This window comes from Triturus cristatus, chromosome 10, assembly GCF_964204655.1.
Source record: "Triturus cristatus chromosome 10, aTriCri1.1, whole genome shotgun sequence".
Classification (NCBI taxonomy): domain Eukaryota; kingdom Metazoa; phylum Chordata; class Amphibia; order Caudata; family Salamandridae; genus Triturus; species Triturus cristatus.
The window spans coordinates 1,041,948,252-1,041,974,372 of record NC_140593.1 but is presented as its reverse complement, the minus strand read 5'-3'; positions in this window follow the sequence as shown (position 1 = coordinate 1,041,974,372).

Sequence of the window (26,121 nt, the reverse complement as noted above, 5' to 3'; positions counted from 1 at the left end):
TAATAGTGTAGGCTATTTCCATCATATTGTGCTTCTGTGTGTTTTTTGTGTGCATTTTTTTATTCTTGTATAGCGCATACTTTGACCTGAGTTGCTCCAGGTGTTTATGACAGGCCGCAATTCAGAGCTCTGGCGCTGAGGCTTAAGGCAGTGCGAGCAGTGCTTAATTTGTGCCGGTGCTTTCTGGTGCTTAGCACAGGCACTTAATTATCAGGGCCGGGTCTACGCATCGGCTGTGCACGCCCACATTGATGTTTTTTAAAATGTACCTTTATTGTACTCGGTGCAGCCACAGGCCCGTAGTGTGTTTTTCAAGTATCCCGCCGAGTGTGAGTCACAGTGTCACGGCGTTTAGTGTTGCGACGACTCACTTCTTAATCACTTAGCCTGCAGGCAGCCCTGCCCAAGTCCAAGAGAATAATTAATAATATAATATATGTTATCATCATGGCGGCTGCGAGCTTGCGCGGCCCTTCTTAGGTTAGTCAGTGCAGACGCAGTGTTGACTGTTTGCCACTTGCCAGTGGGTGGGCCGCGGAAGTTCGGAACACACACACTGATGTATTTTAGCAGGCTGTGGGACCGGGCTAGAGGTTCTGATGGGGTAGGGGTTGTGCGCGTGGGAGCGCGCACACATTTTTTTCACTTTGCCACCAGTTGCCACGCCCCAGCATAACCACCGCAGCTCCCCACGAGTTATCGTCAGAGTCAAGTCAGCCCGGCAGACCCGACCGGACCGATGACAATGATGGTAAGGGAAGAGCTGGGCAGCCTGTGAGCAGGCATCGATCAACTTTCTGGCAGCCAGTACTGACGGACTGGCACTGGCAGATTGCGGTCTGGACTAGTAGCAAACAGGCAGCACCAGGCCGCCGCGACCTAATCAATCATAGTACGTACGTACTAAATAAAGCAAAGGCACAAGGCAGTGCAGTGCAGCCAGCAGTGTGTCGCTGTCCGACCGGCCCACCATGAGTAACGGTAAGATTAGAAGTTAAGCACTTTTAAGTTTAGCAGTAATTGTAAAGTAACTAACTTTAGTACTAGTAGCTAAGCGAAGCCAGCTAACTAGGGATGCCAATGCTATGCCGTCACCGACCGTGCCAAAACCAACGCTGTTTTTTTTTGGGTAGCGTGATGGTCCGGTTGTAACTTGTAAGATCACTGGCGTGGAGCGTGGGACTGGAGGCAGGCAGGCTGCAGGCAGCTCACCTCCGGCGGCTCCATAATATATATACGAATATGACGATTATTAGGATGCTCATATTCCGATGTCTGTGAATCAATCAGTTTCACTTTCACTGTCTGAATGCCAGACCAGTGCCTGCCTGGCCTAGTAGTAGCCGCGGAAGCCGCCATGCCCGCCGGCCGTAGCGGTGCGCTTTAATTTAAGATAGCAATCAGCAGGCCTCGGGTGCATTTGGTTCATTGGGTGGCTCTCATAGAGGGAGTGGTGGTCCTACAGATGGGCGGCGGTACCAAGTGCAGTGAAATTCATATTTGTGCCATTATGAGCACCTCTTTATAACATATATGTCAATAAGTCAGCAAAAGTTTTAGAACACAATGAAAACTGCAATGTGTTGCCACTTTTGAAGCAATTCCACAAAATAGAAATACCTTAAATATTATAGGGCAAATCATGGAGATATAAAACAATGTTTTTGGGCCTTCTATTTTCTGAAATGTAGATGGACATGGCTTAGGAAGTGACGGCTGCTATAGCAATATTGTGCCACACAGCGGCGCTCGCTGCTGTTCGACTCTGTGAGCTAAGTTATCACTCCTCTATTAGCTGCTGAGCAACCTAGCCTGTGCCTTTGACCGTCACAAACCTTGACACAGCTTTCGTCTGTGAATGTTCCCGGTAGGTATTGCCCAGGTCTGAGCACATTAAAATTACGCATTTTGGGATTCTATAGATGTCTGATTTACCACTGTAGTATAGATAACTGCAGTTTTATAAGCGCAATGTAATGAAAGGTTTAGCATTGCAAGCCATATTCATATCAATGACGCAGTGAATTATGATATAACTTTTTCAGTTACATTATCATATCTAAAGAAAATTCATTTTTTACTAACCGTGTGCTATTGTACTTTGTTTTAATGCACGTTTACATTGTTTTTTTTTTTTTTTTTTTTTTTTTGAAACCGTTTATTACAGAATCCAAAAAATATACAAAGATGGGCCTACAACCTTCAGGCCGGCCGCTAGCAAACAGAAGGAGCATGTAATACAGACAATAGAACGCACGCTGCGGCAAAAGGGAATTCACAGGAGTTGAAAGAGGCGTTGGCAGCCACACCATCCGGACCCCACACGACGGTTTCATTTTTATATAAATAACAACAAAAAACAAGTCCACAAGGCAACCCACAGTCGGAAACAACAGCATGTGCTCCCCTAGGGGGGGGACCCCACCGATTCATAGGAATATCGAGGGGGGGAATAGGTCAGGACGGGGACTAAGTAAACTCATTGCCCAGAACCGGGAAGACAAACAGGCTAAGGAGACGGGGCCGGTGACGGATCAGGCAGTAGCGGCGGGGTACAGATTCCCCCACGGTAAGCGTTCCAGGGGCCCCATACTTTCACCCATGTCCCAGGCTTACCTCTCGCAACATACACCACCTTTTCCCGAAACATACACCAATCCATGTTGTCCTTCCACGCCGAGACAGTCGGCGACCTCTGGGAACCCCACAGTTGCGCAATGTCACGTTTGGCCACCATATATCCCAGAGTCGCCCACCACGTCTGCGGCACTGAGTAGTCGGTTGGCTCCCATACATTCAAAAGACATCTCCTCGCCTCAGGCAACAGCGGCACATGCGTAACTACCTGCAAAACCTCATGCACACCACGCCAGAATCGCACCACCTCCGGGCATTCCCACAGAATATGGAGAAAGGTCCCCAAAGAACCACACCCACGCTTACACAACCCGTCCACAGCATAGCCCATACGCATCAGCCTCGGCCCCGTAACATAGACCCTATGGAGTATTTTGAGCTGGACGAAGCGAAGGCGGGCCGGTATGGCCACCTCTTTCGGGGAGGCCACCGCAGACACCCAGTCCTCGTCATCCAGCTCCAATCCATCAGCCCCCCACGCCTCACGAAGGCCGGTCAGCAGTCCCGAACGGTCATTGATGAGCTTTTTGTAAATTAATGAAATCGTGCCGTCCGGGACATGCCCATCTAGCACTCTATCCTCCAGAGGGGAGTACTCCGGGATGGAGGCAACGTCCGGAAATACGGAGCACAACGCATGACGGATCTGCATATAACGAAAGTACTCCCTGTCCTGCAGCTGGAATTCTGTCTGCAGCACATCGAACGTTTTGAATCCCCCCCTCGTCCAGAGATCGCCCACCCTGCTGATGCCTATCATGTCCCACTTCTCAAAGCCCTTCGAGGTCCACAGGGAGCCCAGCCGCTCAGATGCGTATAGTGGCGTCGCCCGGGTCAAGCGATCCTTCCACCCCATCGCCACGTTAGCCGTGTGCCACACCCGTACCATGACCCTCGTGGGGCCCGTCAGCCGCGCGTCATGCGAGCTAGAATAAAGCGCCCGATTATAGTCACCACCCGGCAGTAACATTTTATCCATCTCAAAGGCCGGGTTTAGGGCGGGCCCGTAAAGGCCGTGATTGATCGCAGCCAGCTGGGAGGCCCAGTAATATCGCTTGATATCTGGGAGGGCAACCCCCCCGTCGTACCACGGGAGCGTCAGCTTCGCCAGGGCGATACGCGGCCTACCCTCCCAGAACAGTCGGCGCTGCAAACTCTCCACCTCGCGAAAGTAGCGCGCCGGGACAACGTCCATTGTGTTCTGCAAAGCATACAGGAAACGTGGCAGCGACATCATCTTAAACAATGCCGCCCGGCCGAGCGGCGAGAGCGGCAAGCGCCTCCAACGCGCGACGTCCTCCTTCAGGCGCTGGAGGGGGGGAAGCAAGTTCTGGTTATATCGGGCCTCCGCGTCCAGGGTAATGAAGACACCCAGGTACCTAAATCCCCGCGGGGCGATCTGGATAGGACAACCCAGCGGAAGGATAGGATCCTCCCCAGAGAGGACATACACACACGATTTAGCCCAGTTGATGACCAGGCCGGAGTTGAGGCCAAATGAGTGCAATACATCAACCAGTACTATCAGTGATTTACGTGGGGAAGCCAGGTACAGAAGAATATCATCAGCGTAAAGAGATATGCGGTCCTCATACTCGGGGGTCCATCGGAGACCACGAATAGAAGGTTCCCGCCGCAGCCACTCCGCCAGGGGCTCCAGGGCAAGCGCGAAGAGGAGCGGTGATAATGGGCAGCCCTGCCGCGTGCCCCTGCCCAGCTCAAACGGAGCCGACACTCTACCGTTCACAACCACCTGCGCCAGCGGTCCCGAGTACAACAATTTCACCCAACCGATGAATCCCGGGCCAAACCCAAACTTCGCCAGTGTCGCCCAAATATATGGCCACTCAAGTGTGTCAAACGCCATAGTGATGTCCAGGGATGCCAAAATGGCCGGTTCCCGTATAAACGGGACACGCGCGAGCACCCCATGCAAGCGCCGCAGGTTAAGTGCAGTGTTGCGATGGGGGATAAAGCCGGACTGATCCTGGTGAATCAAATCGCACACCACGCCAACCAGCCGATTGGCCAACACCTTGGCGAGAATTTTGGGCTCCGCATTCAGCAGCGAAATAGGCCGGTAGGACGTGACCCGGTCCCGCGGCCTCCCCTCCTTGTGAATGACCACGATAGTAGCCAGACGCTGGTCTAGCGGGAGGGAACCCGCCGAACGGGCCGCGAGGAACATCGCACGGAGATGCGGCGCCAGCGTATCCGGTCGCAGCTTGTACAATTCGATGGGAAGACCATTAGGACCCATGGCCTTGCCGGAAGCGACCGAGCGTATGGCGAGGGCAATTTCTTCAGAGGTTGGGGCGGCGTCCAACGACACTCTGTCCTCCTCCGAAAGGGAAGGCAGCGCGATATCCCTAAGCAGGGCATGGGAATCCTCTTCCGAGCGGGAGGACACCGGGGAATACACCCCATGGAAATAATCTGCAAAGCAATCGACTATTTCTTCCGGTTCCGTGACACACACACCATCCAGTTTCTCAATCGACGGGACAACTCGACTCGCTCTCTCCTTTTTATCCAGCCACGCAATCAATTTCCCAGCCTTATCACCCACATCATACAGTCTCCCCTGTTGCTCTCTACTGAGGCCCCTGGCCGCCTCCGTGACGAGGGCCTTATAGGCCGCCTGCTTGAGTCGGAGAACATGTAATTTGTCATCCGTCACCCCACATTCGAGGTCGCCCTCCAACTCAGTTATTTCAGTTTCAACACGGGTCACCTCCTCCCGCTCGCGCCTCCGGGAATGGGAAATAAGGGACAGGGCATCCCCCCGAATCACCGTCTTAAATGCCTCCCATAGTGAGACCGCAGATGACACCGACCCCACATTATCATCAAAATATCGCTTAAGGGACTTAACCAACTCTGCGCGAATGGTGGGGTCACGCAGGTACCAGGGATTAATCGGGGCCACCCTACCCTCTCCCCTCGGGAGAATATCGAAGTGCAATAAGAGCGGGGAGTGGTCTGAAATACCCCGCGCCAAATGGCGCACCTCCCCGATCCTTCCCGCATGCGCCGCCGGCACCAGGACATAGTCAAGTCTTGATAGAATGCCATGGGCCCCGGAATGAAAAGTGTACTGTTTCTGCGTAGGATGTTTCAAACGCCAACAATCCACCAGCCCCAAGGCATCCAATAGGCCAGACAACCACGCTTGGGCACGGGGGAGATCCCTAGGGGGGTGACGGTCCTCAGTTCCGGAAACCACAGCGTTAAAATCCCCCCCAACCACCAGAATCCCCTCCGGAAGGCCAAGGAGGAGGCGCCCCAGATCCGCAAAGGTGGTCGTCTGCAACCCTGGCGGGACATAGACAGAAACAAAAATAATCACTCTGCCCTCCATTCTACCCACCAGAACCGTGTAACGTCCCCTGTCATCATGGAGCACCTCATCAACCTCCAACGGGAGCGAGGTCTTGGCCATGATGCCCACACCCCTTGAACCCGACGTGAAGCCCGAATGGGCCAGAAGGCGGTAGCCCCGTCGGTTCATAGCACGAAAGGAGTTGCCAATGAGGTGTGTCTCCTGCAGAAAAACTATGTCAGGTGAAATTCGTTTCAGGAACTGCAGGACCACACCTCGTTTTATCCTGTCCCCCAGTCCATTAACGTTCCAGGACAAAAGACTCAGTCCCCTACCCCCCATCATAAACGAAAGCAATCACTCGTCCCCCCGAGAGCACTTTGGAAATAGCACGACGATACTTTTGCCTTGTGGTACAAATGAACAACACCCCACCCCAACCCAACCGCCCCAACAAAACTCCCCCCTCCCTGCACCCCTGCATGAGCCCAAACAGCCCCCCAACTTGCAGTGTGCCTGTCGCCCCTATATAGTTGAAACTAGGTAAACCCCCTAGAGGAGGAAAAAGTACCCCTTCGAGACCCCGCACCACCTACAAAGGAGGGAGAACGAGTACAAAAAACGAGAGACCCTAAGCTTGGCCGAAAGCGGCAGCATCTTCGTCCAGAGTGAGTCCCAGTATCAGCACCTCAGTCCCGGTACAGTGGGCCTTCTCCTCCCGCAGCCCCCCCCCCCCGCCATCCCGATCCCGACCCCCAGACAAAGTGTCCAGCCAGTCCCCGGCCGTTTCAGGACGGTCAAAAAAGTGAGTGCGACCATCCACCTCCACCCGCAGCCTGGCCGGGAAGAGCATGGCGTATTTTAAGTTCATGTCCCGAAGCCGCCGCTTAACGCCCAAGAAGCTCAGTCTCTGCTTCTGGACCGCTTGGGTGAAGTCAGGATAAAAGTTCACCTCCATGTTCTCCAACTTAATCGGCCCTTGCAGTCTGGAGGCTTGCAGAATCGCATCCCTGTCCCGAAAATTAAAGATACGGGCAATAAGAGGCCGCGGAGGGGCTCCGACCTTCGGCCTTCCCCCGGGAACTCTATGAGCCCTCTCCACCGCAAAGAATTTACTCAGTCCCCGAGGCTGGAGATGGGTAGTGATCAGGTCCTCCACAAAAAGATCCGCCGCCGACTCCTCCCGTCCCTCAGGTACTCCGATGATGCGGATATTATTCCTCCGGGCCCGGCTCTCGGAATCCTCCAGGCGCCGATCCATGAGCGCACTCGCCTGACGAAGCCGGTGTACCTCCATCTGAAGGGCCGCCACCTCAGTCGTGAGGCCCGACGCGGTGTGGGCCAAAGAATCGACCCGGTCGTTGGTCTTCGAGAGATCAGCTCTCACCAGGTTGACCTCAACGAGGACCGCGTCGATTTTATGCGCTAACGTGTCAAACCGCTGGCCCACCGAGGCCTTCATCTCAGCAATGGCGCCCATGACGTCTTGCAGAGTCAGATCTGTGGGCAAATCCGGGGCATCCGGGGGGCACTCAGAGGACTTGTGCGGTCCACCGGGAGATCCCTTTGGGAGGGTGTAGCGGTCCATGATGTTGGCCTGATGTGCGGCGCCACGCCGGGTCGACTTGGTCTTCAACCGATCTCCATCTTGTTTAGTGGCCATCGTCGCGGGTCTCACACCCTCACCAGCCACGCAGTAAAAAGCGAGCAATCAAGGCCACGAGCTCCGGGGGGGGCCACCCCAGGACGGCGGAGCGGGCCACAGCAGGCAGGCAGGCAGGGTCTCCCAGCGAGGCCACCCCAACACCAAGAGCGCCGCGATCCCACCTGCAAAGACAGCAAGGGGGCGCGAAAGTGAAAGTGAAAGTGCGGGGTACGCGACTCGCCAGGCCCAGCCCGCCGTTGTTGTTCACTTTGCCAACGGGTCGCCCCCAAACGCAAATCCGGGGTCAGGAGAGAAGTAGGCCGCAAACTTCAATCGGTGTTCACTCCGGCACCCGAGGTCCGATTCGAAGACGGGAAACGGGTACCACCTCGGCTCAGGCTCACCGACACAGTTCCCTCAACCGATGCAGGATGAAGTCAGGATAAACGTAGGAGGTTGCAGAGGTCCTCGGGAGCCTCGCACCTACGCGGCCATCTTGGTTGCGCGCTAGGCTCCTCCCACGTTTACATTGTTAATATCAATTAATAGAAACTTGAAACTGCTAATCAGTTCCGTGTTTCCACTTTCTCCATTTTCATGCCACCAAATGCAAGTCAGCTGAAAGAAGCCTGCGTTCGTCTGGCGGGCTCTGTGTTCCGCCGCTGGAAGGATGGCCCCAATAGAAAGACATGGCTTCTCTTGAGCCACGAACTCTCGGGTTTATATTTAATCAAGGTGCGTAGGAGAGAGGGTTCGCCGGTGAAATCCTTGACAATCGTGCTTTAGAATTTCAAGGTGATCCCTTTATTCAGGAAACACACAGCGCAGCGCTAGCTTCAGGGGGAATAATTCCATGTTCAACTGCAGGTAGAGCAGTTTTCTGCAAGTGCATTTTGACTATTTGTCATGTGCTGCCTACGAGACTGCATGTTTAGTGTGAGTACTGGTCAAGCATCCTCTCAACACGACTGCAGCTCCGGTGGTGCAAGAGTCTCCGACCTAGGCTACAGGGGAAATTCCTGCTCACTCAGCGCTATCGTGATGAACATGCATTACCTAAGAAGAGACTGGACTGCTGGACTCATCGATGCTGCACACGGACGTGCACAATGACTGACAGTGACCATGTGTCCAATTTCAAGCCCTCCTCCTCCTATATTATTAAAACACCGGCATCACTCTCTGGTTGTTTAAGCAGCACGTGCCATGCCCCTCCCTGCCCCGTAGATTGTTTCTTGCTGCCAGTCCCCGCCTTCCTGTAATATAGTGCCAAATGCGATACACATACATCCGCAGTGCCTACCCTTAACCGGAAGACAGTGGCTGGCTACTACACCCTGCACCCCTCTGGGTGGGTCTCTTTCCCTTACAGAACCGGAGGACAGAGGCTACACACCCCTCGCACCTCTCATGGTGGGGCTGCCCCTCGGAACACCTTATAATCTCGTCTGCTTTGAAGGGTGCCTGCACTCTCCCTGGCGGTTGGAATGTGCCTGATAATAAATAAGTGCTTGAAAAGGCCAGTAATACAGTGCAGCCACTATGTGAGAGGCACTCGCTGCCTGTCCCTGATACAGCTGCAGTCTTGAGCACTGTGAGAGACTCCTCACTGCCACTGAGAGGTATGATTTATAACACTGAGAAACCCCTATCAAAACCTTACTATAAGGAAGGCTCCCTTTCTGAAATTCAGATCAGGTATTATATTTGACTTTTAGCAGTGCCAGTAGAAGATGTGGGTGGACCTAATAGAGTAAGTGGGTGGAGCCAGTGGAGGGAGTGGGTGGGGCCAGAAAAAAGTGGGTGTGGCCTTCGACAAACATTTGAGCACCTGCACTTCATATTTTACAAATTAAGCACTGAGTGCGAGTTTACCAGAGTGTCTGTCAGTGGATTGGCCTCTTTGCAGAGCACACAGAACAATGGTCACCTATTCCAGTAGCAACTGATATTCAGTGTAAATGCTTGTGAATGGGGGGCACAGTTATCAAAATATTGATAAAACAAAGTAAAAGAAAGTACAGTGATTACATGTGAGTAAGTGTAGTGTTTGTTTGGAGGAGGTGAAATAAAGGAGATGCAAGGAAGTGCATTCAGGAGAGAGTGAAAAGAGGGCGTGGAAGAGGAAAGAGAGGAGGTTCAAGAACTGCTGATGGATGAGATCTGGAGAGAAAAAAGGGCATACATGTCTAACATAAAGCGCCCATAACCGAAGACAGAGACTCCTAATACAGGCCTCAGTAATATTTCATTTGCAGTCTCACAATTTCAGAATTTAAACATTTTCAATATTAATTGTTTACAACAAAATCATTACTCATTTATGATAGACAGTTAACCATTGACAAAGCCAATAGTCCTGCCAGGTTTTAGGTGTATGTCAGTTGTTGTGCTATATATCTGGGTATAATAACACAGAGCACAGGGAGAAACCAAAATACCGCTCGGGTGACACACTATGAGAATCATAGGAAAATAGTTGACGTGTTTAAGCCACACCCCTTTTAGAGACCCCCACTTTTTCATTACACTTAAAGCCCGGTCTACACATATTGCTATATGATTGCAGCCAGCAGCTGTGGGTGCTTCCCTACGTCTGGTTAGAGTGTTTTCTTCCAAAGTTGAATCCACACACAGTGCAAGACACTAGGCAGCACACACTTTAAAGAGCCTGAAGTTTGCGACCTGTACAATTTGCACACTGCAGTAACTGTTGAACACATTAATGCAGTAAGATATGGGGCAGTTTTTAATATGTTTAAATATTTCAAGACTACACATTCACCATTTCAAATTATTTTCAGGTGGAGGAACCCTCACCCCACACCCGAAGTTTGATCATTGAGATTGCTCTCTTTGCTTGCTACATAAACGTCATACCCAACCTTTACGCCCCACCACTTTCACATATCATCCATTGCCACTGGTTTCAGAATTACAATGTTATTACTCGTGTGAGAACCTTATAGGGATATGGGTGGAGGGATGGCTGGGAACCAGTTCCAGTCACAGTCGTGTTCTTTACCTGGTGCTCCTTGTTCACCGATATGGTGATGTCAATAAATAATGTAGATTTACTCCTGTTTGTCCATGGATCATCATTTGAAATTTAGCAGCCGATACCCAAGGATCTGGGTGAAAAGTATAAACTCTTTGTCCTGCTGGAGCTGAAAACATGGTAATAGGGCTTCCCTGTGGTTAAGAATGGTACCAGGTTAGTCAGGAACCATGCAAAATACCCACATCAAGTCCTCAGCGTCTGGTCACTCAACAGTTTCTTGTGCCAGCTTTGCCCAGCTGGGCTCCAAGATCCTCATGGCCCTTGTATAGCTCTGTAATAAAAGGCGTCCTCCACAAAGGATTCAGTCAGTTGAGCCATGAGCGTGTCTTCTTTCAAGAGTAAGCTCCGCTTAGTGCCATGCCCTTCTCTTTTGGTCACAGTAGTAGTGCTATTCCAAAGTCTAGGATATTGTTCCACTACAGTTAAAGAAATACAGTAGCATTAGGACCCTATTTCAGGTGAAAGTCTCTCTGGCCTTGTGCACATGGTCTCCTTAAAGGTCAGATGAACCATAAATACTGGTTTCAAAGGGAAGACCATACCATAACATAAACCAATACCCACCAAGCCATACACTTTCTTTACAATTGCATTACTCCAATCAGGATCTGCCCATCTCCTGGGCTTTTCTGGCTTCTTGCCATGCTGTTCTCGAATTTAGGGGAAGATGGTTCAGGCCGTTCACTGGAAATTGCACAGCATAGCCAAAGATTACCTGTTTACCAAGCAACATCCAGCAAAACACAAGAAGAGGACTTAAGCAGAGTTGTAAGAAGAACTCCCAAAGAGGTGTATGTTCCCCGACACATAAGATATAGTGTCTTTGCGAAAATGTACATGCAAGTTGTCATGTTGTCATGTTCACAGGACGACCTGGCCACCTTGCTTGGCAACTATCATTTTGGACAGACACAAATTGTGCACCACTTTGCACATGATCTTCTAGGCCAACACCCACATGAAACGTGGTTCTGTGAACACTGTTTCCTATCCACTATTTTAGGATTCCAGACTCTAGTAAAATATTCCACCAACTCTATCTAAGTGGAGTAGTAAAATACCGGCCTACAAAGAAAACATACCTATCAAATGCCTCCAAATTTCAGAACAGGACACAAAATATAGAATAGAGGCTGGCTGGTGCTATACAAGAATATTTTTGGGCTGCTGCTATGCAAGGGTATATTTCACTACCCGAACTGACTTCCGATGATTTCTGCTCATGAGAGGACCCACCCCTGATTGCAAAGCCCTTAGCTGAAGTCTAGTATGCTCTCATATGACATCCTTGTATTTTTTGCAACAGTGAAGTTCCATCTTTTAAGGGAAAGTGAGCCCTGTGGCGTGGCTAGATTGACATGGGCCCTAGTGCAAGAGAAGGGCCTAATTACCAGTTTGGCGGTCCATCGGACCACCAAACCTGTGGTGGAGATGCAGTGGCGGTCAGGTACCGCCGCACCAATGGTCTGACCAACGTATTACAACTACGACTGTCAGACTGCCATAGAACCGCCGCAACTCTCAGGAATTCGCATCGGTCTGAGGCTGCAATATGCTTGGCGGTGTCACTGCGTTACAACAAACAAATGATGGACGGAATGCTGACAATGCATACATTCTCCCCCAGTCAAGAGATCTGGGTTAAATCCATCGTTCTTTTGCCCACTACACCACCCCAGTTCAGACATGGCCATATGCAAATCAGTCTTGACCCTGTGCCTCATGGGAACAGTCCAGCCCGAGCTGCCAAGCCATGTCTTCCCTGGACCGGAATCAAGCATCCTAGGACCGGTTTCTGGCTATCAGCCGTCATCAGCCAGGATAGCTTGACTCCAGTGGCGTAGTGAGCACGGGTCCCACGTCTGGGAATACCTATCCCACTTAGGGCGAAAAGCGTTACAACAAACAAATGATGGACGGAATGCTGACAATGCATACATTCTCCCCCAGTCAAGAGATCTGGGTTAAATCCATCGTTCTTTTGCCCACTACACCACCCCAGTTCAGACATGGCCATATGCAAATCAGTCTTGACCCTGTGCCTCATGGGAACAGTCCAGCCCGAACTGCCAAGCCATGTCTTCCCTGGACCGGAATCAAGCATCCTAGGACCGGTTTCTGGCTATCAGCCATCATCAGCCAGGATAGCTTGACTCCAGTGGCGTAGTGAGCACGGGTCCCACGTCTGGGAATACCCATCCTACTTAGGGCGAACAGCGTTACAACAAACAAATGATGGACGGAATGCTGACAATGCATACATTCTCCCCCAGTCAAGAGATCTGGGTTAAATCCATCGTTCTTTTGCCCACTACACCACCCCAGTTCAGACATGGCCATATGCAAATCAGTCTTGACCCTGTGCCTCATGGGAACAGTCCAGCCCGAACTGCCAAGCCATGTCTTCCCTGGACTGGAATCAAGCATACTAGGACCGGTTTCTGGCTATCAGCCGTCATCAGCCAGGATAGCTTGACTCCAGTGGCATAGTGAGCACGGGTCCCACGTCTGGGAATACCCATCCCACTTAGGGCGAAAAGCGTTACAACAAACAAATGATGGACGGAATGCTGACAATGCATACATTCTCCCCCAGTCAAGAGATCTGGGTTAAATCCATCGTTCTTTTGCCCACTACACCACCCCAGTTCAGACATGGCCATATGCAAATCAGTCTTGACCCTGTGCCTCATGGGAACAGTCCAGCCCGAACTGCCAAGCCATGTCTTCCCTGGACCGGAATCAAGCATTCTAGGACCGGTTTCTGGCTATCAGCCGTCATCAGCCAGGATAGCTTGACTCCAGTGGTGTAGTGAGCACGGGTCCCACGTCTGGGAATACCCATCCCACTTAGGGCGAAAAGCGTTACAACAAACAAATGATGGACGGAATGCTGACAATGCATACATTCTCCCCCAGTCAAGAGATCTGGGTTAAATCCATCGTTCTTTTGCCCACTACACCACCCCAGTTCAGACATGGCCATATGCAAATCAGTCTTGACCCTGCGCCTCATGGGAACAGTCCAGCCCGAACTGCCAAGCCATGTCTTCCCTGGACCGGAATCAAGCATCCTAGGACCGGTTTCTGGCTATCGGCCGTCATCAACCAGGATAGCTTGACTCCAGTGGCGTAGTGAGCACGGGTCCCACGTCTGGGAATACCCATCCCACTTAGGGCGAAAAGCGTTACAACAAACAAATGATGGACGGAATGCTGACAATGCATACATTCTCCCCCAGTCAAGAGATCTGGGTTAAATCCATCGTTCTTTTGCCCACTACACCACCCCAGTTCAGACATGGCTATATCCAAATCAGTCTTGACCCTGTGCTTCATGGGAACAGTCCAGCCCGAACTGCCAAGCCATGTCTTCCCTGGACCGGAATCAAGCATCCTAGGACCGGTTTCTGGCTATCAGCCGTCATCAGCCAGGATAGCTTGACTCCAGTGGCGTAGTGAGCACGGGTCCCACGTCTGGGAATACCCATCCCACTTAGGGCGAAAAGCGTTACAACAAACAAATGATGGACGGAATGCTGACAATGCATACATTCTCCCCCAGTCAAGAGATCTGTGTTAAATCCATCGTTCTTTTGCCCACTACACCACCCCAGTTCAGACATGGCCATATGCAAATCAGTCTTGACCCTGTGCCTCATGGGAACAGTCCAGCCCGAACTGCCAAGCCATGTCTTCCCTGGACCGGAATCAAGCATCCTAGGACCGGTTTCTGGCTATCAGCCGTCATCAGCCAGGATAGCTTGACTCCAGTGACGTAGTGAGCACGGGTCCCACGTCTGGGAATACCCATCCCACTTAGGGCGAAAAGCGTTACAACAAACAAATGATGGACGGAATGCTGACAATGCATACATTCTCCCCCAGTCAAGAGATCTGGGTTAAATCCATCGTTCTTTTGCCCACTACACCACCCCAGTTCAGACATGGCCATATGCAAATCAGTCTTGACCCTGTGCCTCATGGGAACAGTCCAGCCCGAACTGCCAAGCCATGTCTTCCTTGGACCGGAATCAAGCATCCTAGGACCGGTTTCTGGCTATCAGCCGTCATCAGCCAGGATAGCTTGACTCCAGTGGCGTAGTGAGCACGGGTCCCACGTCTGGGAATACCCATCCCACTTAGGGCGAAAAGCGTTACAATAAACAAATGATGGACGGAATGCTGACAATGCATACATTCTCCCCCAGTCAAGAGATCTGGGTTAAATCCATCGTTCTTTTGCCCACTACACCACCCCAGTTCAGACATGGCCACACGGTGTCACTGCAGCACAGCCAAGCTTATTATGAGTTTACTCACCACCAGCAGTCTCATCGCAGTGCTCACATCATGAAAATGCTGGCGGTGAGGAAACTAAGGGGGTCTTACAGGGCCTGGGGATACATGCAGGGGGGCACATGGTTTAGCCCACTGCATGCATTCACCACAGTTCCTGCATGGCATGGACTGCAAAGTCCATGCCATGCAGGAACTTGCTTTGGTGCTCCTTCGGCACTGCAGTTCACAGGCTCCCATATGAGACTTTAACTGCACCTTCGCTGGACCGCTTCACTGCCCACCTGTCAGACCATGTCGCTAAAGTCATAATCAGGCCCAAAGTAACTGCACCCCCTCTTTAAGGTGACATCTCAATCTGTCAGCTACCCCTGACACTCCTCAAACTCATTTGACAGAGTATGTATCTGCCATATCAAAACTCACTACCATCCTCATACACACACTATTGTATTTCCACTCCGTGCACTGCATTCCTGCAAGTTAAAACTATAACCATAAAAAGCGTTACCAAAGCCAAATGGTTTGGCCCTTATAAAGTGCATGCACCCAAATACATAACATTCAGGGACCACACACTCATTTTGCTGCCCTCACATAGGCACATATCTCATGCTGCAATCATACAGGTATATGCCTCACACTGCACTCACACAGGCACAACTTTCATCCTGCACTCACTAAAGACAATGTTAGTCCGGCATTCACACAGACACATCCATCAGAATACACACACAAAACATAGTTTCATTTCTGCACTCACACATTCATACTGCTCACACACAGGTACACCACTCACTAGGAAGGAGCAGAGTTTGTGAAGATGATGGCATAGGAGAAAGAGGTTGGGTATCTGGTGCATTGGTCCACTAGTGTAATTCAAAATTCTTGAAGTAAGTTACACTGAAGCATGAATGTTCACTGAGGTTATCTAATCTCCAATAAACCACACTTGGACCACCACTGTAGACTATGTGAGTCTGATCTTTGTGGACGTTTGCAAAGAAGAGTCTTGGCATAAAAAAGTCCTACTTGACTTCTAAAATCAAGTTTGTGGTTTTCTTAGGCCTGCAAGCATATGCAGAAAAAAGACAAAATATGGCAATTAAATGTGGAGGGCATGTGCCTCAGTAAAAAAAATAAAAAGTAAAGCTTCGTACTGGTCTGCCATCTTGCAACAGTAAAACAAATGATAGTGTATGCAGAATACCATTTCAAGATGGTGGCATGTTTTGAAGCCTGCAGCAGTGATGCCAGGGGCTCTGCATAAGAAAGGTGTGGTCCAGTGGCAATGGCAGCGCAGCTGCTTGTACTCTCATTTCTCAATTAGCACTAGTCTGGCTTCCAGGTGAACTGCTGTGTGTTGAACTAAAGGAAATATCTCCTGAAGTCGTACTTCTTTGGATGCAGAGTAACACAGACAAAGCAGGCAAAATACTGTTAGCCAGACTAACTGACATCCTAAAGACCAGCAGTTACCTCCTAGGCAGAGCCACACATTGGCAACAAAGCCAATGGCTGAAGGGGGCTGATCCACTGCCCAATTGTACGTATGCCTTCCAGAAGTGCTTAATTAATATGTGAATGGCACTCAGCCTGATGAATAACTGAAGTGGGCTTACCTTAAGGTAATTTTCTCTATGCAAGATTATGTATTATTTTTGCGAAAATGTGAGGCGAGGCTAGCGAGACAGCTAAAAGTGCATTTTGGTCAGCCCTAAAACACACAGAATCAGATAGAGTAAAAGAAGCAGGCGCGCAGGGGCTCCTTAGATCACACACATAAGACATACACCATTGATCAAGAGCATCGCAATCTTCCCTTAAAGACATGGAACAAGTGTGGTACTGCAGCGCTAGCCAATGCAAGCTTCCTTCAAAGACATGGGACTAGTATGCTACTGTAGGGCCAGCCAGGCCAAACGTCCTTCAAAGACATGGAACAGGTGTAACACTGGGCAACACCATTTAACACCTCCCCTAGATAGAACAAACGAGCAGCATTTCGGAGTTGGTACAGGTGTAAGGAACAGTGCTGGGTTGTATGAGTGCAAGCTTAACTCACATGCATAGCAGGAATTCTGCACACAAAACAGGTACATCACCAAGCAGAAGTACATGCTACCCTCACACCCATAGAACACATAATTATCTGGTCAGAAAAAATGCAAGATTCCCTTGCATACACGGAACATGGACAGCATCTGCAGCAGCAGCCCAAGCCTGCGTGTAAACAAGCTCCCACAATTTGAAGCCTTTGGCATCAGTATAAGTTCCCCTCATATGCATTACAAGTATAAGATGGTCATCATCAGTATAAGCTGAGATATCCTCACGTACAAAACAGGTATCACACTGGAAGCAGCACCGAAGCTTATTTCAGGCACAGAATATCCAGATTAAAGTCTAGCGGTGGGTGAGTCACTGAAGGCGCGAGCCAGATGCTAGTCTATGGTTCAGCTCGAGGTCCTCTTGGGCCGTCAAGCCCAAAATGAGTTGAGCTTTCTTGTGGCATCTGCTTTCTACCCATGCTCGAATCTCATGCACTAAGAATAAACGACAGAGCATTCAACTTTGATAGCTACTTGACCAAATTATGTGATCCTAGGCATTTATTTTATTTTTTAAGCCTCCTATTTTTTCATTATTGCATATGAGAAAATCTTGAAATATGTGACAATGTGTGCTGTACAAAATTCTGGGTTTGACTTAATTTCCTATATTGTTTGTCCCTGTATAATATAAAAACTAACACCTCTTAGTTCACTAATGGTATTGTCATCGGAGTGGGACATGGAGGCACAAATGTTTCTACGTTCATGTTTAAAAACTATCACTTTTAATAAACTCCTTTCAATGTAGTAATCTAACCTGATATACTAAGAAGAAATGCTTGTTAACGAAATATAGTTTGAATTTTGATTCGCATGCCAAATGTTCCCATGGCTCTGCTCATGCCTGGCTCTTAGAGCCAAGACGGGTTCTTAGAGTCAAGACAGACTCTTAACTCTGCTCCCCTTGTTAATATGTTGGCTCACCCACCTTTACTACAGTACTGTGTATAACAGTAGGCCTGGATATTACCTGACAGCGAAACCGGGGGTAAGACAGTGCATCACGACCCCTTGGATAGTAGCTGCAAGGTCCTAAGCAATCTTGACAGTCCGAGGGTTGAGGGTGTACTTAGTGGAGGGGGTCTCGGGCAGGGTTCGGATCCCGAACTCGTATTCTTGGGAAGTGCTGTCCAGAAGGATCTCCCGTCTGCCACTGATGCGGTACATTTGAACCTTAATATAGGCAATACTATTGGCTCTAACAGTGGCTCAGGGTCGGACTCTATTGCCTTAGATCTCCCAGTCTCTGCCTTGCAGCTTGTGTTTTCTACTTTGTCGGCTGATATTAAAGGGGGGTTTGAGGAGTCTGCACTAAATCAGCGGGAGATAAGAAGCTATTGTGAATCCTTAGACACAAAGATTGATGGACTCCTCTCAAGAACAGGAGTCTTAGAAGAGTCTGTGGCCTGCATGTCGATACATCTTGATAAAGCTAAGGAGGAAATTGATAGGCTTAAGAGAGCTGATACTGCTATGGCTGAAAGAATGGAAACCCTTGAAAACAATGCTAGACGGAGTAACATCCACATCTTGAATGTGCCTGAGGCCAGTGAAGGAGCTGATATTAAGCGCTATATTATCACCCTTCTGAAACACTCTCTGAAACTGGATCAATCTGAGGAGGAATTAGCTTCTGAGATACAGCGAATACACAGAGAACCATTTAGGCGGAATCCACAACGGACAAAGCCAAGGAAGATTCTCTTAAACTTCCATACATACTCGCTGAAAGAGCATATTCTCAATCTTGCACTCAAGCAAAAATCCCTTGCAGGGGTGGGTTTCACGTTTCAAATTCGATCTAACCTGTCGAGGGCAACCCTTGACAAGCAATGGGAGCTAGGAAGCAGAATGGAGGCTTTTAGGAAGCTTGGTGCATCAGTTCAAATGGGGTTTCCAGCCGCTCTGAAAATAATGATCAATAATAAAATGCATAACATTCGTTCAGTACAGGCGGCAGATGATCTACTGATGTCCCTAGGGGGGTCTAAGGGAGGTTCTGGCTCTGGTTGAGAGTCTTATGTTATTAACCAAGGACCTTGTCCTCTCTTGCGATTCTATAGTAGTCTTCCTCATTGTACCCTTTATCCTTTAGCCTTCAGATAGTATACACTCACTCTTCCTGCATTTTTGCTAGAAGGTTCCTATATGTACATAGGCAATTTAAGTTAGTCTGATTACAGGAAAAGAAAATATATAATTGGAGAGAAGGGGGGAAAGGGGGAAAAAGGGAAAGTAAAGGGAAAGAAGGGAAAGGAAAGAGGAAGAGGAAGAGGGAAAAAAAGAAGAAAAAGAAAGAAAAAAAAAGAAAGGAAAAAAAAGAGAATTTTTTTTAAGAAATAAGGGGGAAGTTACAATGAATCTACAATGAAAATGGGAAAAATGTTTTTTTTGTGTGTTTTTTCTTTCTTTTTAGATAATTCCTTTATTGCACTTAGCTGGCGATACCCTATGGGGGCTCGGCATAGGGTAGGGAGTACCACAAACCGGGGTTGTTCCGGTTAGGCAGTACCAGGGTTCCTCACGGGTGGGGGGAGGTACAGGGGTGAGGGGGGTGGGTGGAAAGATAAGCAAAATTGTTCCTCATCTTTTTTATGGCTGCTGGCATATTCTGTTCCACTGATATTGGATAATTTAGTCAAGAATTGTAAGTTTTTTCATAGATTCTGCAGACATGAGTAATCTTAAGATTCACTACTGGAATGTTAATGGCCTGCGCACCAAGCCAAGGGTAAATAGGATCCTACAATATCTTTGTGATTCCGATGTGCAGGTCATTATACTCCAGGAGACACATTTAGTGGAGAATGAGGTATCTGAGTTGGTTAAAAAGAACAGGTGGATAGACTTATCAGTTTCTACCTCTCAGTCGTTTAACGTGAGAGGTGTATCTATCTTTTTCAAGAAAACTATCACTACCAGATTAGTTAGCCAGTTGGTAGATTTGGCTGGGAGATGGGCAATTGCCACAGTAGAGATAGGTGGTTTTCAAATAACATTGGTAGGTTATTATGGGCCTAACAGAGATGACCCCTCAGCACTAGAATCTCTATTCTCACAGCTTTTGCACTTTCCCGAACCCACTATTATCGCAGGGGATTTTAATATCGTGCTTGACTACGCTCTAGATAAAATGCCATTGAGTCGACAACAAGTTCATTCTAAGTCTAGAGCGTTTATACTTAACTGTATGCAGCAATATGGGTATATTGATATCTGGCGGATAAGGGCAGGTCAACAACCTGGATTTTCTTTTCGAAATTTTAAATACCGCCACCAGTCCAGGATTGACTTTTTTTTGATTAGTCGCAATTTGCAGGGCTTTACAAATAATGTTAGCCATTTGCCTTCTCATTTGTCGGATCATTCCGCAGTAATCTTAGATCTCGCAGGTATTGTGCAGCTCCCTAATAGATCATGGTCTTTTGATCGTATCTTTTTTTCTCTACCTGATGATGTGGCTTATCTCAAACTGGAGGCACGTGAATTTATGCAAGTTAATATAGCCACAGCAGGGACCAACACTGTATGGGATGCTTTCAAGTGCTTCCTGCATGGAGTCATTAAAAATAAGGCCACATTTCGCAGGAGGCAGTATACTCAGGTAGTGGCATCTATAGAAGCCAATCTTTTATTAGCTCAGGCGGAACTTGATTCCTGTAGTAGTACACCTAACCTTATATCAACTAAACAAGAAAAACTGCTTGAGCTTAAAATGCAATTGGCTTCTGTTCTAAATCAACGCCTGCTCCGTAGATGGGAAGTTAGTAAACTTGCCCACTTTGAATTTGGCGAAGGGGCTGGCAAATTGCTTGCTTGGAAATCCAGAACTGACCAGGTGCGGAATACTATCAATTCAATTACTTCTAGTTCTGGGACTTCAACGTCTGATGCAGAAATTAGAACGGCATTTAAAGATTTCTTTCAGGAGATCTCTCAAGAGGACAAAGACATCTCCCCTGAATGCATTAGTGAGTGGCTAAATAATATATCTTTACCTTCGCCAGATCAAAGAGCTTTTTTAGATATGGCAGTTACGGAGGAAGAAGTGGTGGCCGCAATATGCGGAAGTAAGTGTGGTAAGGCGGCAGGGCCCGATGGCCTACCAGCTGAAATATACAAGAAGTTGGTGGAAGAGATCTCCCCTTTTCTTGTTCTGCTCTTTAATCAAATAGTGCAGGAAGGGGCACTCCCCCCCAGCTCCTGGGACAATGCGTCCATCACATTGCTACTTAAACCTGGCAAGGCTCCCTCAGATTGCGGGTCCTATCGTCCCATTTCCATTCTTAACGCCGACTATAAGATTTTTGCCTCGCGGCGGGTGCTGCACCCAGACATTTTACATCCTAACCAGAAGGGCTTTGTAAGGGGTCGCCAGCTCTTTGAATTAACCTACGATCTAGTGGGAGCTATAGATATGGCCACTACCAACTCTTTGCCACTTGCTATCCTCACGTTGGACGCCACCAAGGCATTTGACAGGGTCAATTGGTTGTACCTGTCGGGTGCCTTGGCCAGGTTCAACGTGGGTGAGGGCTTCCGCAGAGCTGTGCGACTTTTATATCACAGTCCATCAGCATCCGTTCTGTTAATGGGGGCCTATCCGAGTCTTTTAATATCACAAGAGGTACACGGCAGGGCTGCCCTCTATCTCCCTTGCTTTTCGATCTTTACAGTGAGCCTTTTGCTCAGACATTACGGGATAACAATATCATCAAGCCCTTTAAGTACAAGGCATGGGAGAGGAGGGTGGCCCTGTATGCGGACGACGTTATGATATTAACATCAGAGATTAGTACCGCCTTCCCCACTGCCATTAACCTAGCCCTCGAATTTGGAAATGTTTCGGGGTATGAGGTAAATGCCTCAAAAACCGAAATAATGGTTTGGAACACCAAAATTCTCTTTTTTATTTAATACAATCCCACTCTATTTTGATAAACTTTCTTTGACTAAATTACAAGTCGATATTAGTTCATTTATTTGGAAAAAAAAGAATGCTAGGATTGCATGGAAAAAAATTAGGCGGCGTCGTGAGAAGGGGGGTCTGGTAGAGCCTGATTTACAGATCTACGCTTGGGCATTCCAATTTTCTCTCGCCCGCATGTTGCTAAAAATGCCATTTGATCAGGGGGTAGGGACGATGTTTTCGGCCATGTTGGAGGGCGAAGGACTTGGGCAGTCTGGCTTTTTATTTAAGTTTGGCGATCCCAAATACTTCAAGAAGGTTAAACTCAAAGTATTACAGAGTTTGGCCAAAACTTGGTCGAGTATCAGATCATCGATTAAACTGGGATATTATTCCTACAGGGCTCCCATTTGGGATCTACCAGTACCCCCGGACTGGACAAGGGACACATTATCAGCTCCCTTGAAGGAGGCGGGTATTTTAGTATGGGGGGACCTATTCGCGGAAGGGGTGTTGCTTCCATGGGAACTCTTAACCCCTTCGATGCTCATGACGGAACGGTTCCGTCATGAGCATCGGTTGGGCTGTGCTCATGACGGAACCGTTCCGTCATGAGGACAGCCCCCGGGGGAAGCGCTGGCGCTCCCCCCCTTGTCCCTCGATCTTGGCCCCCTTTACGGGGGTGGCAGCGGAAGAGCTTCCGCTGCCACCCCCGACCCCCCCCGAGCCCCCCCACGCTTTCTGATGACGTCAGCGCGCACAGCGCGCGCCGGCGTCATCAGGAAGCGTTGGACGCGCTGGAATCCATTTCTTCCAGCGCGTCCGAGGGGAGCAGAGGTAGGTGTTTGGCGTCTGGTGGGGGCCGCGGCGGTGAAATCTCTAGTATTGAGGCATCGGGGGAGAGGAAAGAGTATTTCCTCTCCCCCGATCTCTCAATACAGGGCATTCCTGCTCCACGATCGCGCACAGCGTCGCGATCGTGGAGTAGGGATGCCCCACTAGACACCAGGGATTTTGTATTTGGAGTTTGGGAAGCGACCCCTTAGGCAAGGGTCGCTTCCTTGGGGACGAAAATTTTGCAAAGTCTTTTCTGCCCCCCCTGGGGGCAGATCGGCCCGCTTTCTGCGCGTTTCTGCCCCCGGGGGGGGCAGAAAAGCCCACTAGTCACCAGGGATGCTGTTCCTACTATGTAGGAAGCGACCCCTTGGGCAAGGGTCGCTTCCTTGGGGGCAAATTTTGTTGAAGTCTTTTCTGCCCCCCCTGGGGGCAGATCGGTCCGCTTTCTGCGCGTTTCTGCCCCCGGGGGGGGCAGAAAAGCCCACTAGACACCAGGGATATTGGTTATGCTATGTAGGAAGCGACCCCTTAGGCAAGGGTCGCTTCCTTTGGGGGCCAAATAATTTGAAGACTTTTCTGCCCCCCCTGGGGGCAGATCGGTCTTCTTTCTGCCCGTTTCTCCCCCTAGGGGGGGCAGAAAAGCCCACTAGACACCAGGGATGTCTATTTCGTTATGTAGGAAGCGACCCCTTGGGCAAGGGTCGCTTCCTAGGGTGGTAAAGTGATTAGGAGACTTTTCTGCCCCCCCTGGGGGCAGATCGGTCGTCTTTCTGCCCGTTTCTGCCCCCAGGGGGGGCAGAAAAGCCCACTAGACACCAGGGATGTCTTTTTCTTTATGTAGGAAGCGACCCCTTGGGCAAGGGTCGCTTCCTTTGCGGCCTAATTTTTTAGAATACTTTTCTGCCCCCCCCTGGGGGCAGATTGGTCGTCTTTCTGTCCGTTTCTGCTCTTTGGGGGGGGGCAGAAAAGCCCACTAGACACCAGGGATATAAATATTATTGTAGGAAGCGACCCCTTGGGCAAGGGTCGCTTCCTTGGGCCCCTAAATGTTTTGAAGACTTTTCTGCCCCCTCTGTGGGCAGATCGGTTTTATTTTTTTGCCGTTTCTGCTCCCATTGGAGGCAGAAAAGCCCACTAGACACCAGGGAATTAGTTCAATTAGAAATAGAAGTGACCCCTCGCTTCCAGGGTGCAATTTGTTATATGTATTTGGGTCACCTGCCCCGGGACTGAATAGCCTTTTTTTTCCTGCTGTTTTCTGCCTGACCTGGCACACAAACCGATTGACCATTTGGGTAGTGACATGGCATGTTATAATGTTTATTGTTATATGTTTTGTGATTTCCAATTGTAATGTTTTTTTTGTTTACTTTTTTGTTCTAGGTGAAGGCTTTTCTTCTGTTCACGGTGACATTTTGGTTCTGGTGGTTTTGCTGTTTGTGTAGTTTGGTAAGAGACTGTTTTTTTGTACAATGCAAATGTGTTTGATTTCTCTGCCTGTTTTTTTTTGCAAATGGTGTAATAATAGCAGTATGTTTGGTTTTTGAGTTTCAAAAACTTTTTGCATTGGTGCATGATGTGTATTTTGTTGTCTTGTGAGTAATTTGTTTTTTTTTCTTCTTTCTAGTTTGATATCGTTGGTCTTTGCTGTGTCACTGCAGAGTTTGTTTCTGGTGAGTGTAGCTGTCTCTTTTGATTTTGGATTGTATAGTTTTTGAGTACATTGATCTTATTGATATAAGGTACACATTTCTTTACTTACTTGGTTTGCACATTGTTGGTTGTTGTTGACTTGTTTGTGCAGTCTTCCATCTTAGTAGGTATAATGGCTAGCCGCAGGATGACTGCTCAGCAGGTTGTTGGTTTGCTGTTTGAGTCTTCCTCTGATATTGGGTCAGAGACTGACTCTGCTTCTGAGGGAGAGGGGGCAGGGGACGATTCTGGCAGTGAGTTTTCTCTCCGTATGGGGTCATCGGATGATGAAGATACTCTTAGCGCGGATGAAGTGCCTGTGTTAGAGGAGGAGACTGATGTGCCGATAGTGCGGCAAGAGGCATCTGGGCTGCAGCCTGCGCCTGCAAGGCTTCCCGTTGGTGTAGTGCGGCAAGAGACATCTGGGCTGCAGGCTGGGACTGCAAGGCTTCCCGTTGGTGTAGTGCGGCAAGAGGCATCTGGGCTGCAGGCTGGGGCTGCAAGCCTTTCCGTTGGTGTAGTGCGGCAAGAGACATCTGGGCTGCAGGCTGGGGCTGCAAGTCTTCCCGTTGAAAGTGATGACCTCTGGGTTGCCCCTGGCATGGTGCAGCCGGAATTTCCTGAGTTTACTGGTGTTCCAGGGTCTAGAGTGAATACCGAGAACTTTTTGCCTGTAAATTTTTTTCAGTTGTTTATGGACGATGTGTTTTTGGCAGAGATTGTTGAGCAGACTAATTTGTATGCCGAACAGTTTTTGAGGGACAACAGTGCCAGTCTTAAGCCACACTCTAGAGCTACCCGGTGGACTCCCACAAATGTTGAAGAGATGAAGAAGTTCTTGGGTTTAACTTTTTTGATGGGCTTGCTAAGGAAGCCATCATTGGCTTCATATTGGTCTAGCAGTCCCTTGATGGCAACGTCTATTTTTCCGGCAGTCATGAGTCGTGACAGGTATTTGCTTCTGCTTCGGATGATGCACTTTGTAGATAATGGTTTAGCGTTGCCACGAGATCACCCTGATTGTGACCGTCTTTTTAAGATTAGGCCTGTCCTTGATCACTTTGTTGATCGATTTTCTGAGATTTATGCCCCTGGTAGAGAAATTGCAGTGGATGAGTCTTTGGTGTTGTTCAAGGGCCGCTTGGTTTTTAGGCAATACATTCCTAGTAAGAGGGCACGCTATGGAATAAAGCTGTATATGCTGTGTGACAGTAGGACTGGATATGTCTCTAATTTCAGGGTGTACACCGGTAAGGAATCTAGGTTTAACCTCCCTGGTTGTCCGTCCACTTTTGGAGTGACTGAGAAAATTGTTTGGGAACTTGGAAGAGGATTTTTTAACAAAGGCCACCATTTATATGTAGATAACTTCTACACTGGTGTACGGTTGTTCAGGGAATTGGCCAAAGTGGACACTTTTGCTTGTGGCACAGTCCGCTGTAACCGTAAAGGTTTTCCGAAAGAACTTGTTTGTCAAAAGCTTGTGCGGGGACAGTGCAGTGCGTTGCGTTGCCAGGAGCTTCTTGCTGTGAAGTTTACAGACAGGAGAGATGTCTACATGCTGACTTCCATCCATGATGAAAGCACTGCACCTGTGACTGTTTG